The sequence below is a fragment of the Zootoca vivipara genome, chromosome 1, assembly GCF_965207765.1.
Source record: "Zootoca vivipara chromosome 1, rZooViv2.hap1.1, whole genome shotgun sequence".
Lineage (NCBI taxonomy): Eukaryota > Metazoa > Chordata > Lepidosauria > Squamata > Lacertidae > Zootoca > Zootoca vivipara.
Window position 1 is genome coordinate 68,524,638 of NC_142582.1, and position 19,705 is coordinate 68,544,342.

A 19,705-nucleotide genomic window follows, 5' to 3' on the forward strand; every position below is an offset into this window, starting at 1 on the left:
AGATCCCTGCCTGGAAGATCCCTGGTTCCCAAAGTGGGCAGTAGCGCCCCCTGGAGGGCAGTAAGAGGCAAGTAAGTAAGTAAGTAAATTTTTATTTATACCCTGCCCTCCCCGGCCAAGACCGGGCTCAGGGCGGCAAACATCAAATATCAAATACAGTCATACCTTGGGTTACAGCTGCTTCATGTTGTGGCTTTTCGGGTTGTGCTCCACGCCAAAGCCGGAAGTACCGGAATGGGTTACTTCTGGGTTTTGGCGCGTGCATGCGCAGAGGCGCTAAATCGCACTTTGCGCATGTGCAGAAGCACCGAATTGTGACCCGCGTGTGTGCAGACGCGGGTTGCAAACGCTGCGGGTTGCGAACATGCCTCCCGCACGGATCATGTTCGCAACCTGAGCATCCACTGTACATTAAAACACAATCAAACAATTGATTAAAATACAGTTTAAAAATTAGAATCAGGATAAAATTAAATGACTGCCCACGAATTACAACCATAGGGGTCGGGAACCTCAAGTATTCATCAGGGCCAGCTATCCATGTTGGTCCCACATGAGCTGATAAAAGGGCCAGAGAGGTAACTTACAGGGTCCCATAGAGGGGGGTCAAACTGGGCCCGGGGTGAAGGCCAGGCGGAACAACTCCATCTTGCAGGTCCTGCTGAAAGATGTTAAGTCCCGCAGTCCCGGGGGAGGCAGCAGGGTGGGTGTAAATGAATACCATACCAGACTTTGAAAGGCTGGTATCACTGGATCATCAGTTGAATTTTTACTACCTGCGCAAGTAAAGGAATTTACTGCGTTGTTATCTTCCTTAGTGGGGTGTGCAAACTGCTGTTCTAAACGATGCTTTGGATCGAGTGCGGCAGAGTACTGGGTTTGAGTTCATGGAACCGAGAGGGCGGCGCTGGCCCGAAAAAGTTACATGGGCCAGATGGACCAATGGCCTAACTCGGTGTAAGGGAGCCTCTTCTATTTTCTGCCTTTCACAGGCTTAGGGTTGCGCTCTTCCACCAGTCCAGCCCCTCCTTCCGGCGAAGCCCTTCTCTCAAGCCCTCCGAGAGAGAGAGAGAGAGAGCGCAATAAAAAAGGAAGCTGCCTCAGCTCTCCCTGCTTTGCTCCCACGTGCGAGCTCGCGCTGACAGGACTCCCTCAGGCCGCCTTCGGATTGGCCGAGAGAGAGAGCTCGCTCGCCTGGAGCCACGCCCAGCCCCAGCGCTCTGGGCTCAGGCGAGCGAGGCAGTCCCGGCAGCCAGTGCCTCGCGCAAAGTCGCGCGCGCGCGCAAGTAGGGCTAGGCATGTGCGTGGCTCCCAGTGGAGCCCCCCGGAAAAGAAGCCGGATTGCCGACGGCTTCTCCTGCCTCTGAGGGAACATGCTGAGCGGGGGCTCTCGGTAAGTCACCGGAGGGCGCGCGCGTTTGGCGCTTCGGTTCTTGCGTAAGGAGGTCCGGGCGCGCTTCCCGACCGGAGGCGTCCCGGTTCCCGCGGCTGCGCCCTGCCCGGAGCCGCCGGCTCAGCCCTGGCTTCCCTGGGCAATTCTATCTCGCCTGCCCTTGGCCGCGGCGGAGCAGGTGGCGTTTGGTTCAGGAGGCGCCCGGGAGCAGCGCTAAATAATTCACCCGGAGTGCGGATCTGATCTCAACCCCGTTGCCTCGAGGAACCCCGGGAAGCCTCCAGCTGGGGAGAAAGGGACCTGTTTGTATTTGTTTCTTTAAAAAGAAAGGGCGGGAGAGAGGGGGAAGACAGAGAACCGCTCGTCAAACAGATAAAAATGTGGCGCGTTGAAAGAAAGGAAGAAACAGGACGTGGTATCGGCAACCCCAAAGCCACATCCCTGGCAGAGGCGGAAATAAACGAAAATCCTGCTTGTGTGGGTGTTCGTTCTTTCTCGCTGTGTTACTCAGATGTGAACTATTTTGCACTCCGGTACTTAGGGTCTCTTTGAATTCAGGTCATCGGGCTGTTCTTAAGAACAGGTGGCTTTCGAGACACACGCGCTGCTATAGCCTGCGCTGCTTGGACTTGCTTTTAAAACTAGGGGGAGATTCCGAGGTTTTTTGATATAAAAACTTATCTTTTTAATATATAAGTTGAACAGAGCATTTAATTGTAGAGTTTTTCTTCCTTTCAGTTACTGATGAGGCTGGTTAGAGTTTAAAGACAGCAGGCAGTGTTGCAAAACAGATGGTTCCTCATATTTGTATTAGAGGTTTGGGTGGGTTGGGAGAGCCTATGTACATTATGTTTTCTCAGAAGTAAACCCTATTGAGCTCAGTAGTACTTACTCCCAGGTAACTGGGTATAGCATTGCAACCCACCAGATCTGTTATGGCATAAGTTTTGGAAGACTGCAGGCCACTGTGTCAGGTGGTGGAAGTGTTTCGGTTGGCGGGTGTGTGTGTGTTTATGTGAAGCATATGTACTGTGTGGAGAAAAAAAATGCTAGGGTCATGTGGCAATTGTGTTATGCAAGTCCCAAATCCTTATGTGACTGAAGACGTCCTGAAGTGTTGGTGGCACATTTCTTAGTGTCCTAAAAGTGACAGGTCATCCGAAGAGAGGTTTTAGAACCTAAAGGGAAAAATGAGGTGCGGTAGATGAGGAATGTAGATAGAAGCCGGCTGGGTGTGGACGGGAAGTCTGAGATTGTTTACAGACAGTTGCAAGCATGCTGTTCCCTGTTATGGGTGAAGAAGGAGAGCTTTAATAGTATACTAAGCCACAGAAGTGGGGCATCCCTATAATAAAAATGTAAGCAAAACATGGCAAGGTGTTATGGGCAGCGTAACTCTTCTGCTGCTCCAAGGAGAATGGCTTGTGTTATACATGCTGCAAAGTCCATATAATCATCATCAATTAATAATACATTGAAGATGGAACAGTGGCTTGCAAGCTTTGAGAAACTGAACTTTAAAGGAATGTGCCAGAATGTGATGGCGCTTGTTGATGCATTTGTGTGTTAGTCTTCCTATCAGCATGCTACTTGACCATGTGTGTGCCCTGCATAGTGTGAAATAGTGTGTCTATTTAAGGAGGTGTGTGCATATGCAGTCGAGGGTAGGGGCGCGTGTAGATTGATTCTTCAAGTCCATCTGAATTCCTCTTGGATTTGACTTCACTGCACTACAAGTGTGGGGATTTGTGAATGTCTTTCTGCCCCTTTAAGAGGTATACATTCTCCAGCCACATATTGTTTTTGTTTTTTGGTAAAGATAGATTAATTACCTTTCATCATAGCTGTCAAGTTTTCCCTTTTTAAGGGAACTTCCCTTATTCCGAATAGGATTCCTCGCTAGAAAAGGGAAAACTTGACAGCTATGCCTGTCATCTGGTCTGTCGCATTCACAACTTACCCACAATTCATTTGTTTCTACATTAATCTTTTTTTAAAAAAAAAACAAAAACCTCAAGTAGTATTTTAAAACATGTATTTAAATTCCTATTTTCCTTAACATTAAGTTGCCAATAAACCACCACAATGTTCGAGTAAGTACAAAAGTTGGTGGACAGTTAAGTTCTGGTCTGCACCTTCCATCTATGCAGTGTGGATCAGGTAATTTCTTACAGGAGCTCACACAGGTTGAGTTGCTTAAGAATTTGCACTTTGGACTCTACTTCTGTTCTCCTGACTTCAGAGTTTGTGTAGATATCTCCATTGCAAATATACATTTGAATGACTCCTTTGGTGGATAGTGGAAGGCTGAGCAGAAATTGTGTTAACAATTACTTTTTACTTTTTGAAATATGGCAACCCTAGATTGTTTCAGTACTGCATCATTTAAAACATAAGTATTTGTGTCATGTTAATACTATCAGACTATACCTACCAATATTATTCATTCCATATACTGTGAAGAAAGCACAGATTAAGGTCCTTAACAAAATCTGCAGCAGGTGGTATTTCCTTGATGCCTGCCAGTTACTTAAATAAGATCTGCTGACAGCCTTTTCCCCTACTGAATAAGGTTAACAACAGCTGCTTGAGTAGGTGACTTTTTAAATAGGCAAACCCACCTCCTATGCACACGAAAGCTCATACCAAAATAAAAACTTAGTTGGTCTTTAAGGTGCTACTGAAGGAATTTTTTTATTTTACTTCGATCCAGACCAACACGGCTACCTACCTGTAACCACCTCCTTCTATCGCTCCTTGAAAGATTCATAGTAAAGTGGAGTTAATTCTAAAGAGAGGCCTTTTTATGTTTGTTTGAATGATGACATTGGATGGTATTTTGTACCAATCTTTCCTCTTGGCAGTGATGGTAGGAAGGTTTGCTCAATAAGCTGCAGCGGTAATAATTCTGTCACAATGCTTGCTCAACATCAGGCTTGTAAATATTTTGCAAGAATGTGATGCTATCACTCAAACTTGTGAAATTCAGTGCGAATGGGTCTCTCTGAATTCATTGGCTCTTCAATTTGTTCTCTCATGTTGGGGTTAATTAGATATGCTACCCCATTGCTATCTACCCTGACTTTGAAGTGCCAGTGTTTGAAGTGTTCTTTCTTATATTGTTATATGTATTGTGCTGCGTGTATTTAAACAGAGATGGTTTTGATGGTAGGATGGAATCTTATCTTTAGATTCCAACTTAAATTTACCATTGGGAATTAAGTCTGATCCACCACTCAGTTAATTTAGGTTACACTTGTACAAGACTACATTTCCCAGGATTCACTCGTGTGTGTGTGAGTGTGTGTGTGTGAGAGAGAGAGAGAGAGAGAGAGAGAGAGAGAAAGAGAGAGAGAGACTGATAAAATGGTTTTAAGTTCTAACTTTAACCCTATTTAGGTGCTTGGTACTAGCAGAAACACGGGCCATAGCCGTCGGTGTGCTCAAGAGCCACATACGGAATACTTGCATTGCATGCTAGTGCAGCAAAGTACGTAAACTATCTTTACAATTGGCATCCAGGCCAATAATCACAGCCAAGAAGCAATTTGAGAGTGGAATTTGAATGACGTTCTCACCATTAGAGATGGCCACTTCAGGTCAGAGTTAAGAGAGAGTCATGGGAGCAGAAAACGTCTTGTTCCAATTATGAGTACTTGTTGGCTATTTATTCCAGGGTTTCATATACAGTATTAAGGAATTGGTGTGGTAAGAAATAACACAGTGGAGGGAAAAGGTGTCTTTCTCTTCTCTCTCCCTGCCCTCCTCCCTCCTTGTTTTCTACCAGCTTACTATGGGCAAGCTTCTTAACCTGTTTGATCTGATTCCTGTATTTTTATATATGAAAATAAGACTTGCAAGGCTTGCTGGCCTGGGATGCTAAGCCCTAATTAACGATGCAAAGTATTGTTCTCTCGATGAGAGAGGCTATGTAAGTGTCCTATTGCCCTTACAGGCTGAGTCACTTGGTAATTGCACTGGAAAAGTGTCTTGTATGAAGAAACAAATTATAAACAATACTTATTCAAATTTATAAAAGCATAGCTATAGGCATTCATTGCAAAGCCCAGACGTACAGGTCTTCTTTCTTGCATTTGTTTTTGAATAGTAACTTTATTGAAGTAATGTTCCAGCCATGGCAAATACTGAGTTAGAAATACTAAGAAATCTTTAACTTATGCAATTGCAGGATGCATATATTTCACCATGAAGGAAGTACATGAGAAGGCATCAATAAATTGGGGCCTATCTTCTTCCTTCCTTGGAGTATGCATGCTGGATGCACTTCCTGGTGCACTCCATGCCTCCCTATCCAGCACTTCCTTTTCAATCCAGGGCTGCAACTGGGAATGCGCTTGAGTTTGAGGAGGGAAAAGAAGGCCCTTTGGGGTTCCACTGCAGTCTCTCTGTGTGCATGCAGCTGGGATCACAACAAGAAACATAGGGTCTACAGTGGGCAGCATCCAACTCAATCATACTCTGCGCAGATCTGCTGAAATCAACATATTGAAGTGCACCGATTTCAGTGGGTCGACTAAGATTGGATTAGTGTTGAAATGTCAACATAGTTTCAGTTACTACAGTGGTACCTCGGTTTATGAACACAATTGGTTCCGGAAGTCTGTTCATAAACTGAAGCGTTCATAAACTGAAGCGAACTTTCCCATTGAAAGTAATGGAAAGTGGATTAATCTGTTCCAGCCGGTCCGCGGAGTACTTAAATTTAAGCGTTCATAAACTGAAGTGAACTTTCCCATTGAAAGTAATGGAAAGTGGATTAATCCGTTCCAGATGGGTCCGCGGAGTACTCAACCTGAAGTGTACTTAACCCGAAGCATGGGTGTAATTGGTTCCGGAAGTCTGTTCATAAACTGAAGCGTTCATAAACTGAAGCGAACTTTCCCATTGAAAGTAATGGAAAGTGAATTAATCCATTCCAGATGGGTCCGCGGTGTTCCTAAACCAAAAATTCATAAACCGAGGTGTTCATAAACCGAGGTTCCACTGTATTTAGAGAACATACCATACTTTTCTGTATATAACACTCCCCCTTGTACAAGATGCCCACAGTTGTTGAGCTTTTTAAATCACTAAACCCACGGTTGCAATAGATTGCGCCGCTCGCATACGATCACTCCTGTCTGGTACAAGCATCTACCCGAGCGCCAACAATGGAAGTACATAGCAACCCCAATTGTCGCCGCCGCAGCCAATCCTCAGCAGCCCTTGCCGCAGCCACCAATCACATTACAAATCGCCAATGACAATCTGCAGCTCGCGGCTGCAACCAATCACCAGTCACCCCTACCCACTACCCATGTATAAGATGGTAAAAAATAAATAAATCCTTGTCTTATACAGTGGTGCCTCGCTAGACGAATTTAATTCGTTCCGACGGTCAATTCGTCCAACGAAAAATTCGTCCTGCGAGGCACCGTTTCCCATAGGAACGCATTAAAAGTGGGGGAGGGAAAAACAGAGGACAGATCCGATCCTCCACTTCTCTCTCCCCCCACCCGACGGAGCCAAATGCCGGATCTGTCGGGCGGGGGGAGGGAGGAACGGAGGACCGATCCGATCCTCCGCTTCTCTCTCCCCCCGCCCGACGGAGCCAAATGCCGGATCTGTCAGGCGGGGGGAGGGAGAAGCGGAGGACCGATCCGATCCTCCGCTTCTCTCTCCCCCCGCCCGACGGAGCCAAATGCCGGATCTGTCCGGCCAGGGGGGAGGGAGGAACGGAGGACGGAGGGACGGAGCCGAAGTGCGGCAGTGTGGGGGCTGCTTTCCCCCAGCCGCCTGGCACACAGCTGCTTGCCTTCGCAGCCCCCGCACCGCCGCACTTCGGCTCTGAACCCTGGAGCCGAAGTGCGGCGGTGTGGGGGTGTTTTGCTGCCTGCCTTCCCCAAGCCAAGGGGAAGGCAGGCGGCAAAAAGCCCTGGCAATTTTTTGCTGCTCGCTGGACTTTGCAGTCGGAGGTTTGTTTTTCTATGGCCACGCTTTGCAAGACGAAGCGGCGGCCATAGAAAACCTCGTTGTCTTGCAAGGCAACCTCCGATCACAAAATCCATTCGTCTAGCGAAAAATTCGTCTTACAGGGCATTTGTTAAGCGAGGCACCACTCTACATGGAAAAGTGTGGTACATTAGCAAAACTTAATTCACTGATAATTGTGTAAATGGTTAGTATCTGGATTCTCACAGAAGCTATGAAACAAATAGAAGTAAAGAAAGCTGTGATGGAGATGGAGTGTGCTGTTGCTTGCTTCTGTATGCTTGCTTCTGTCTGTCATTGCAAGCCTCATGTTGTTAAATAGTTATAACAAACAAACATTCGAGGAGACATATTTGTTGGGATGCCTTGATAAACAATGCAGAAACACTGTTTTCTTTAAACATAGCACATGTTCTTTAAATTATCATTTGCAGATAAAACACCATCCAGGATTGGTGGACACAAGCTGCATGTATCTAAAGTCAGCTTTAACTGATAGTGGTTTTTGAAAATGAATGTTTTTTGTGTGAGTAAAGTTTATGACAAATAAAACATGTGCCGTTCTTGGTGGTGGTGGTGCAGAAACCACCTTTAGGCAGCAACCCTATAGATATAGAACATGGGGTTTGTGCCGGGGGTTGCAGTTTGTGCCAGAGGCCAAAACAGACAGAGCAACAGATATGGCTTTTGCTTTTCTGCAGCAGGTTGCATTTTAGCAATGTAAAAGCCAGGGAAAGGCGGAACGATAAGGAAGGCCACATTACGGCCCCTGCCTCCTATATATAACCAGTAGATTTCATGGAATGTAATGGAAGCAGGTCCGACGTTCTGCTGCAAGTACTGTACTGATTCAGGCTGCAATCAGATAGCTGTGTGTTCTGGCAAATAGGATTACACCCCCTCCAACACCATTTCTAGTGTAATCTTATCAAAGCGAAGTTTCCTGTAAGAAACAAATGAGGGAGTTAAAGCCAGATACATGGGGCATGGCCTTTTCAACTATCGGAGTAAATCTGTTTATAATAAAATTGTTCTCTTAATCTGCAACCACTTTATCTAATGGAGTAAAGCTGAAAGCTTAATTTAAGCAGCCTGTTTGCTTGATCTTCTGCCCCCTGGTTCCTTATCTCTCCACTCGCCTTCGGTGTTGCCATTCTTAAGCAGAGAGAATGGTGTTGCTTCGGGACGGTATCCCTGACTCTAGTCTAGCTGTAGGCATGGGGAGATGAATAACGTAACAGGTTTTACTGCCATAGTGTCCTTCTGATGCACATTAGGACTTCTGTTTGGTGGTCTTTTTTATCTATCCTTTCTATTTGTGAGAACTGAAATTGGTGCATCACCACTCTGAAGAAAGGTGGCAACATTTGGGGATTTTTAACTTAAAGTAATGTGTGAGGGACAGGGGATATCGCGAAGTCCCTCCCCTCCTGAGTTCAAGCCCATCCCCGAGCACAGGGGAAAGCAGAGGGAGCTCCGATTCCAGTGAGGAAGCAGGAAGTCGTGTCCGAGGCTCAGGCAAGGTAGCGGAGCCAGGGTCCCAGGTGGGACAGGAAGGGGCAAATAAGGGGGGGAGACCCATCCCCCCAACTCCGGAATTACGGAGAAAGAGGAGGGGAAAGAGGATGGGTCTGCCAAGGCTTTTGTGTTGGGGAAAGACGCGCCAAAAGCCATTCGGAGGTTCTGCAACGTAATGACCCCATCGTTCCGTGTAAATAGCAATGACTTCAGCACTGTAAATACGCAGCACCAATAAAAGAATAAAATGCAGAGCTGCGTAGCGTCGTTACTCTGAAGTAGCCTGCTCCGGCCACTGTGACATAATGGGTGTGTATAGGATTGTTTATGTTCGGAGAAAGTGGATAGGGAGAATAGATTGTTGGAAGCTGAATGTTGGAAGATTCAGAACAGGCAAAATAAACCACTACTTCATACAGAAGCAGATAATTTGAGGGGGAGGTAGCAGCGGCGGCAGCACTCATCTGACCCCCTGGTTATCAGGAAGTGGGGGGGGGAGTCAACGGTGAGATCAGTGGAAGTGCACCAGTGGGAGTGATGGATTGACTCTGTTGGTGCATTTGTGTGGTGTACCAGCCACGCTGCTATCTCACCCTTCTTCCTCTACTGCCCAGTAAGTAGCAGCAACATGACCAAGCAGAGGTCAAGTGATGCCCCACCCCACCCCCCAACCAGGGCGTTCTTTCAACCAGAACCATATGATTCTGAGTACAAGCTGCTGGGATTGCAAGTGGTGAGAGCTCTATGGCACTCGGGTTCTGCTTGTGGGCTTCCAATAGGCATTTGATTGACCCCTGTAAGAACGAGATTTTGGACTAGGCGGGCCTTTGGGTCTGAACCAGCAGGGCTTGCCTTACCTTATTTTCTGATCATGCTGCATTCTTTCATAAATGGTATGTTCACAAAGGACACTGTTAAAATATAATGTACCGGTTAGGGTTAGACAAAACCTATTTCTACCGACTGAGGCAAAATGCTGATATAAATATCAATGACAAGGCAAAATCACTTGATGATGTTCCTTTCTTTCCATTGTGTACAGGATTAGCAGTAGAATATGCCACATTTATCAGCATGGTTGATAACTGCAGTTTCTGGCTCATGCTCAAGGGATTGCATTGCACCAATCCAACCTTGAATAATAAATCTCTTTGTAGGGGGAAATGCAAAAAAGAGAAGTCTATACCATGTCAATTTTGTCATATGTATATATTTTTCACAAATAATGGCGAACATGGGTTCACTTAAAACAGGGGTGTCAAACTCAAATTCATCGGGGGCCGCATCAGCAGTTTGGTCACCCTCAAAGGGCCGGTAGTATCTGTAGGACTGTGTGTCCACTCTTTATTATCATAAATTATTGTCACTGCATTCAATTATTACTGTTTTTTGTAATAATGTAAGTAATAACTAACATAGTCAGAATAATGGCAAGTAGATATTCAAATGTACAATTATTGTACAATTTATTGAAAAATGATTTTTGGTAACTGCACTGGGTGGTGGAGGCTCGCTAGGGTTTCATGCAGGACCTTTGCAGAGCTACTAGTACCTGGAGATGCTGGGGTCCTTCTGCATGCAGGACAGATGTTCTGCCAGTGAGCCACCACCCTTCACCAAAGGGACTGGCTGAGGTTGACTCACTGGAGCTGTTCTCCTGGTTCCAGGGTTTAAGGGCCAGAAGTATAAAGCAGCATCCTACCGTGTTTTCCCTTTTTTAAGACACCGTCTTATAACTTTTTTTCCTCAAAAAAAAAAAACCCACAGGGTGGCTTATTTTCGGTGGGTGTCTTTTTATTATTATTACTGCAAGTGGTTCCAGCAGCACGCGCAGAGGTTCATCTGGACCTGAGTCTTTTTTTCTTCTTTTTGGTACCAGGTGAAAACGTTGTATTACCCCAGACTTTTTAGATGTGGTTTTATGACCATGTTACTGCTGATATTTTTTTTAAAAAAATGTGTTCTCCTTTAAAGTTGGTTTGAATGAGGCTCGGGGTGATCTGTGTGCGCTGCTGGGTGTCGACCCAAGCCCCTGGGAGCCGGCAGGAGGAGGAGGAGGCTTGCTGGGTCGTCACCCAGCAGCGCGCGCAGAGCACCCCTAGCCTCCGGCAGCCAGCAGCAGCAACGCTCCCAGAGACTTGGGGCGCTCCGCGCGCGCTACTGGATGACGACCCGGCAAGCCTCCTCCTCCTCCTGCCGGCTCCCAGAGGCTTGGGTCGGCACCCAGCAGCGTGCGCAGAGTGCCCCGATTCTCTGGGAGCGTTGCTGCTCCTCCAAGCGGCGCTGCTGGGTGCTTTGTCTGTGCTTCAGCAGCAGCAGCCGTTTCCAGGCGCCGAGCCGTGGCAGGAGGAGGAGGATTCAAAGTGCTACAGAGCACTGCTGCGTCGCTGAGGCTCGGGACTCTCCGTGCGGCGCTGCTGGGCGCTGACCTGGCAAGCTGCCTCCTCCTTCTCCTGCTGTGGCTCGGGGTGCTCCACGCAGCACTGCTCCAGCCGCCTTTCTACCCCCCCCCCCAGCTGTTTGTCGGCGCTTTGTCGGTGCGGCGCTTCAGCAGCAAGGTCCCGCTGCTGGGTCCTGCTGGCTGGGGCACTCGGCGGGCCACATGACGAGGTCTGGCGGGCCGGATTTGGCCCCCGGGCCTTGTGTTTGACACCCGTGACTTAAAACAACAACAATAACACAGAAGTGTTATCTGTGTAGGAACTGCCTTGAGTGAAGTAGTTCAGGCCAGCCCTGATGCTAGTTTTTGCACATACCTGTTGATATGCTGCTTTCTCTTAAATGTTTTTCTTCACAAATAACGCTAATTTTGTGCAGCTTCAGGAACATACATGACTAAGTTACAAAGTATTAAAGAACATGAAGGAAACTTTATAGTTAGCTTGAGAAATAGCTGAATTATGGGACTGAAGTCAACTTGGAAACAAGAGATTGAAATAGCCTGATTCTGCAGAGATATAAGTGTGTATGTGTGTGTGAAACAAGCAAAATCTTTGGATTTGTTAATTGAAGATAAACCCTACTCAGACTTCTTAAACCTGCAGATTATTGCTTGGCTGTGCTGGTATAACATTTAAAGGAGCTTTTCTAGTTGTCTCTCAGCATTCATTTAGCACACTTTCAGTATGTTTGTCTATCTGATAATATTGAAACATGTTGAATTCATTTTGAAATTTAATGTTGGTTCATAACTGTCAATTGATAATTTAAGCTTTCATTTTCTTAACTGATTAAAGCATATCATAAGGCATTTGTGGGTCATTGCATGCATTGTATGCTTTGAAAATTTAACAACTTGTACATATACAGTTTTGTGTCACTAAATCCCTTTAGCAAGCAGATTGAATTTAACATAGCCTTTTGAAATAAGACCTTGTAATTGTTAGTTTGGAATAGTATTGTACAGAATAGTACAGTAAAAGGATCCTGTAAGCTTTTCTTTGTGGGGCAAAGGTAACTTGCAGAAAATGTATCTGGAGGTAAAGGGTTAAATCAGCATCATTCATAGATCCAGTATTCTGCCACCATTGTAATTTAGTGCTTACTAAATTACCTGGTGCCTGGCGTGCTATGTGCCTGGCGTGCTATGGTCCATGGGGTCACGAAGAGTCGGACACGACTAAACGACTAAACAAGCAAAGAAGTGAAAAGCATTTTCTTAAGCTTTTGAAGATGTCCAGGTAGAGTGGTTGAAAATCTTCATTTACATATAACTAGCAGGAAGATTATGATAATCCTGATTAATGACTGGGTGAGTCCATCTGTTAAAGAGAATTATTCCCTCCCTTCCCCGTGCCATGATCTCAGTCTGCACACAAAGAGGATAGGACAACAGATGTGTTAGGAAGAATAGAGATAAAAAGTTGCAGAGTATGCATAAAATACAACAGTGCCAATTGATTAAATAGTTTTGATGGGCTGCTGAGGCTCCCTCGCTCAGCTTTACCCTCACTGTGCTGGGCCACCAGTGACTCTGTCATGGATTTGTTAACCCAACTGCTACGGTACTTGCAAGTACTTTCTGCTGAAGTTCATTACAGAGGAATAAAGCTTGAATGCCACAGGTGTGTCTTCAGTAGCACCTTAAAGACCAACTAAGTTTTTATTTTGGTATGAGCTTTCATGTGCATGCACACTTCATCAGATACAGGTGTGTGTGTGTAAGAGTCATGTAGGGACAAAGTACAGTGAGGACTGGGACCAGTTTTAAAAAAGGAACATTGCTTTGTTTTCTCTGGCCAATAAGAGCTGTATGCAGGGGAACAAGCACATAAACCAGTACAGTGGCTGATATCAGGTATGAGTATAATTAGGTCTCTAAGCTAGGTTTACATGCCTGTTGTCCTTGTCCATCGTCATTGTCTGATTTCTTGCATCTAGAGTTGATAATCCCTATTGTGACTGAGGGTGGAAAGGGGGAGTGGGGAAGGGACTCCAAAATGTTTGATGGCTTGTAAAATACCATTCTTAAACTTAAAACAATCTGTCAAGAGGCCAAAGAGTTTATTCTTTTACAAGTTAGGTGGGAACACACTATCTGCAGTGCAATCCTACACATGTCCACTCAGAAGAAATCCCATTGACTTCAATGGTGCCTGCTACCAAGTAAGTAGGAGCCTGAGCTGAATAAATGCCAGAAATATACTGTTCCTTGCCACCCCAATCTCTGAGCGGTGCAAGATTCCAGGGGTTCCAGGAGTTTACACAGGGTTCATGTTTCCTTTTGGAACGAGGCAGAGCAGAAACATTAACACTCCAAAAGTGTGTTGCCTCTCCCATAGCTGCAGCCTTGGATTCAAACAGAAATCAACCATTGCTCTGAGGCCTCTTCAGCCTGCAGCTTTCCCCTCAGCTTCTGGCTCACGTAACTCAACTCTAAACTCAGGCTTTCCCTCCTCTATCCTTGACCTGAAGCCCACCCATTTGTCATCTGACACAAAGCCCCCTTTCCTTCGTTCTCTTTATGGCCCATCACCCCTGGTGATTACCTCAGCAGGAAGCTAACCTGGCTTGTATTTCAACACTTGCTGGACCCAGGAGTTCGGGAAGCTAGCCTGGCTTGATTAGCTTCTAGTGCTTGTTGGATCCAGTGATTTGAAAGGTCTGGCACCCACAAAGTCATAACAATGCTAAACATTATTTTTGGAACGCTTGAGTAAGTGCCTACAGTCTTCCATCCTGTGTAGGATGCTCAGAAACCTGAATGTGCTATTTTCCTGTATCCACCCAGCCTGTGTGTGCTACAGAGGCTTAAGCACCATTCATATTTCATTGGGTGTGCTTTGAAACAGCATTTTAAGTACCTGACTGTCCATCTAAGAGCGTTCTTTATTAATGGGTGGTTCAAAAGGTACTGAAGGTGTGAATCCTCTCTACTGAAAGTGCATACCCAAAGTAAGTGAGGTTCAATTAATGTTAAAGTTCTGTAATATTAAGGGTGGGTGCTCTGGAAGAAGGGAGGAGGTTTATTTTGTTATTATCAAGTTTAAATATTGTATATGGGTGGAGCGGCTACACAAGGTCCAGGTTTTAGGATAGATAGAAAGGGATAGGATAGGAGATGGGTTTGCAGCTCAGCTTTCTTACAGTGGGGCACATGATGCAGTTGTATGTGTGGAGCAAGAATGAGCTACTACTTCATACTGTAATTTCGAAATTGAATTGGCATCTCTTCATCCCACGGACACCGAGTCCAGTGGAGCCTGGATTTTGTAGCAAGATTTGCCACCCTGCTCTTGCCTTCCATGGCTGCTTTCTGGAATGCTTAAGACTTCAATAATGGATAATGGTTGTAGTAGAAATAAGATGAGAGTGCAAGCGATTTCTATATAATGGGGGAAGTGGCTGTTCTCTTAGATCCTTGAAGCAGGAAAACCCTTATACCATATGGGCACAATGTGGGCTTATGTATGTACCATTCCAACCAAGTGAAAGGTACTTGTCAGCAATACGGTAATCCTACCATGCTGCCCATCCCCCACCCCACCATAATTCTTAAGTGTTGGCATGTGATGTGATAAGGGTTAATTCCAGTCCATGTGCTCTTATTAAACATGTTAATAATTTCAGCTTGATCTCCAATGTCTTTGGTGTCTGAATTTGTATTGTTAATGTGAAACCACCTCCTTAACTTGAACAACAGGAATTGCTTAGCTATTTCATCTGTTTACTCAGAGTGCATTATCATTTCAAAGCTAGGATCAAGGTGTATCTTGAATTGAGCCGACATAACTCACATGGGTCCTGCCCTCAGTTTGACAGGATATTTTTCTAGCACCTCTTTGTAATAGAGTAATTTATATGCACATTTAAAATAAAACTGAAGATTCTGTAAAGCAGTCAATAGGTTGCTGTCTGCTATTTTGCGTTTTTCATGTAGCACTGTATTCAGGTTCCTGCTTAAAAAAAGAAAAATCAATTGGTAGGGCCATGATGGGAATCACCATACAAATGTCTTAATCTTTGCTTGGAAAACAACTTTATTCTTGCTTTCCCAAGACAAACCTCCTATCCAAAGTTGTTCATGTAATCTGTAGAAGACTGACCATAGACAGACTTCAGATTTCTATGCACTGCATAACATATATGAAATTCAAAAACATAAAATTTTCTGGACAGCCAGAAGTAGATAATCAGTTGCTAATGAGTACAGAATGCTAATTCTGGGGTTGCTGAGAAAGCATAGATATCGCCAGGGAGTGTGTTTCCCTGCCTCCCTTTTTGTCTGTCCATCAGACAGTAGCAGAGATGGGAAGCATAGGCATTCCTAAGAGACCAGCTGCCTTGCTCTTACTCAGCTGTCACCAAGCAGCAGCTATTCCATCTGGCTGCTGCTGATAAAACAACCCCTGGTCGACGTGTTGCCTCCTTTTCTCAGCATTCCATCTGGCTGCAGCAGTGGAAAGATGGGAAGCAGGGTCCATGCCATCAGTTCTGCTGAGACGTCAGCTCCTTTTGGCTCCTCCTCGTCTCTGAACTGTATACACCAGGGGTCAGCAAATTTTTCCAGCAGGGGGTCCACTGTCCCTCAGACCTTAGGGGGAGGGACTATATTTTTTTGGGGGGGATGAATGAGTTCCTATGCCCCACAGATAACCCAGAGATGCATTTTAAATAAAAGCACACATTCTACTCATGTAAAAACATGCTGATTCCCGGACCGTCCACGGGCTGGATTGAGAAGGTGATTGGGCCGGAAACGGCCCCTGGGTCTTAGTTTGCCTACCCATGGTTTACACCAGGGGTCTGCAAGGTTTACCTCACCTGGGCTGGTTCACTCCAGCGGAGATCCCTCTGTGGGCCGAATCACGTGTGTGCGTGAGCACATGCAGTCGCGATTTCCAGCGTCTGCGTAGGCACGATTTCCGGCGCCTGAGCATGTGCAGATGCAATTTCCGGCACCGCTTTAGCGCAGTGTGCGGGGACTCCCCGAGCAGGTGGCTGAGTTCAGGGGTGGCTCGTGGGCCGCTTGTGGCCCACGGGCCTTAGGTTGCCTACCCATGGTTTACACCCTTGCAGGTCCTTTTAAGGATGTTGTGTGAGCTTGCTCCCCCTCCATCCCATTTACCTTTTGTGTTCTGAGGGCAGGGAAGATATTTTTTATTCATCTGTAAGCCACTTTGTGTGCCTGAAGAGCAGAATAAAAATGGTTTCTAAAACTGGGTTCAGTGTGTGTCTCCAAGCTCATTTTTAGTCAGTGTGGGTAATGGTTTTATTTTTATCATGAGTTAAATCCTGGTGAAGATAGAAGGGGAGCTTATCCAAGTGGATAGGGAGAACATGCATTCTTGTAGCATTTTCCTTGTGTAAACTCCTGTTGATTGCACTTCCTTATTAGCCCTTGTCTCGAACAGCATTGTTCGTACAGGCCAGATCTAGGTCACTGCTTTCTGAAGTAGAAGAGCTGGATAAAATCATTGAAGTGGGTACTGGTGCTTTCAAGGTCACAGATTTCAGGAAGTGACCTCTGTAGTACTTTATCAGCCACCAGTGCTCAGATGACTGACAGTCTGTAAAGTCCCCTCTCCTCCTGTGGCATAATCTGCATTGCCTTATCTGGCTACTAACTTTATTATCAAATGCAATGAAGGTAAAATCCACAGCTCTGTCCAAGCCACCAAATTTTAATATAGACATTAATTCTGATGTAGTCATACTATAGATAATAGCCTGGATGTTTAGAGATACAGTTAATTGTTGCAGATATATTTATAGAGTCACATAGTACAAGTTTGACGTTGGGTATACATGCTAAGAGGTTGGGAGGGGGGAAGGCAAACTACGTAATACTCTTCCTCACCTGTTAAGACTGATAATAAATGCAAGATATATAGTGTGCCATTATTAAAGTAACTGTGGATACTATTTGATAGTATTGAAATGTCTTTTTTTATACAAAAGTTATTTATATATATTTTTCTCTTTTCTAATCAGGGAGATTATTTCATTCCTTTGGTGTCTTAATCAAATTTCAGGAAAACCTTATGGGATTATGTAGCAATATAGCCTTTTAGTCAGAATATTTCAGCATACTTAATGGAGCTGATTTGTTCAAATAACTTCCAGAAGAGGGAGCCTCCCTTTATTTAGGCATATACCGTAATTGCAGAAGCTCATAAACCTTGCTCCTACTGTAATTTTTTTTAAAAAGAAAGCAGTACTTCAGCAACATAATGTAAATCTACAAATACCTGTTATCTCACAAGAAAATATTCATTTACCCTTTTTATTTAATAAAATTTATATACAAGAAGGTGGTGGAGGCATAACAGGTTGTAGGCTTTTCACCAATTTCTGATAGGCTTAATACTATCTTACTTCAGTTTAGTATACAACATCCCCTTTTAGGCTATTCAATTCATCTTAAAAGCTTTTCTAACTTCAGGGATGCGTGGGGTTTATTTTTTGAGTGATACGAAATGTAAGAACATAGAAAGTTGCCTTATACCAACTTGGACAATTGGTCTATCTAGCTCAGTGTTGTCAACACTGGCTGGCAGCCTCTGTCCAGGATTTTCAGACAACGTTCTCTCCCAGCCCTCCCTGGAGATGCTGTGGATTGAACTTGGGACCACCTGCAAGTTTGGCAGATGCTTTCCTACTGAGCTATGGCCCTTCCCTATGTTGTTAAGATGATTTTGGGCTAAATACATGGAAGTTGGAGAATCAGGAGCCAGGAGCTGCAAGGTGGGCTGGTCGTTGGGAACAAATGAGCAAATCAGGACTGAAGGGGGAAAACTAGAGGCAGGTTCAAGGAATGCATAAGTATTCAGAAATAGACAAGAGCTCAGGAAGGCTTTGTTTTATTTTAATTTAATTTATTGCTTGATAAAGGCCTTTCTACTTTTCCTGCACAGTAAGATCCAGCAGTCTTTCCATGCATAAAAATACGACTTCCCTTCTGTGGTTTTCATATATGCTCTTTCCAGCTGACACAGTCTGTCATGATCCTATTAAGACACTCAAAGCAGTGGATTAGCTTCCGAGAGTGAGAATATCAGCCCTGTGTGATGATGAGCAGCAGTGCTCATGGGCACTATTCAGAGAATTTGGGGTGAGGGGTAACTGGAGTTGGAGAGAGTGTCCTGTGAGAGTGAAACTGCTATCCTGTCGCAAGGCAATGAATGATTAACAATAAGAATTCAAGACTTACATTTGGGAAATGTAAACATGATCTGTCAGTTATGCTTGCTTGGCATTTTGCCCTCTTATGCTTGCTCCATGTGTACAGCAGATCATCAGATTTTGCCCAACAGAACATGTGATCGCACCAATCTGCTCTATTTCCAAGGGCTGAAAATGTTGACACACTGAACTTCTTTGGCTTGTCAAAACAACTCTTGAAAAAAAAAAGAGAGGCTTAACCAAAGTCCTAATTAGATGATGACCTGTTTTGGATACCTGCCTTGCCTTGCAGGCGTGCTCAGATCCAACCTTTTAACCTGCAGATGACTAATATCCAGCATGCAGCAGTGAGACTGTACACATGGACAAAGGTGAACAGCACTGGGAATTCCATAGGAATTAGCCAGTGCACCTCATACTTCTGATAAGATTTATTCATCACATCTACTCTCAAAAGGATCGTGCTCAGTTACTGTGAAGGCATCTTGCAGTTATCCTCTGCTCTCCTGCTGTAAAACAGAAGTAGATATTCTCTACATGACACACTGAAAGAATTTCTCCTGCTTTTGAAACTTTTTGTGGTTTTTAAAGTTCTCTTAAGAGAAAGAAATGCCTTCAGCCATGGTAGCTTCCCTTTCTGCAGATTCACACTGATGCTGTTTTAACTCTGATAGATCATGATGATTCTTTTTTGTGTGTGCATGAAGCTGGTTTGATTTTTTATTTTTTTTGTGCTTGGCTTCCACGTTGCCAGAATGGCCTATCAGTGGCTCTGCTGCCTCATTTGGGTGTGTAGATGAACTTTGCTGGTGTTACCAGCTTTGACATTTTCTTTAGGTTTTGTTTGTTTGTTTGCTTGCTTTTATGATTCCACTCAATGACAATGACTCAATGACATGTCTAAGCAGGTTAAAGGTTTGATATGATGATTTATGTGAATGTGACTAACCTCTGAGAGCACACACACACACACACACACACACACAAACACTCCTCCAAAAATAGGGCCAGTTTTGTAAGCTGGGAGTGAGCAGTATGCTTTAATAAACTGACTAAATGACTGAACTGGCCCTGTGTTGAGAAAACGTTATTGCCCTATTCTACAGCTATGCATAGGGAAATAATGTTTCCCCAGGAGCACAGCAACCCACCTAGGGTTATAAAAGTAATCTGAATTGT

The 19,705-nt window shown here is 44.8% G+C and overlaps 1 protein-coding gene across 1 annotated transcript in view; it reads left to right on the forward strand.

Annotated features, from left to right (window-relative positions):
- The first annotated feature begins 1,254 nt into the window (after positions 1-1,254).
- The window catches only part of MICAL2 (microtubule associated monooxygenase, calponin and LIM domain containing 2), a 147,776-nt gene continuing 129,325 nt past the window's right edge, over positions 1,255-19,705 (forward strand). Inside the window, exon 1 of the mRNA XM_088667510.1 lies at positions 1,255-1,393. The gene's annotated coding sequence lies outside the window, so the exon portion shown is untranslated. The remainder of the gene's footprint in view (positions 1,394-19,705) is intronic.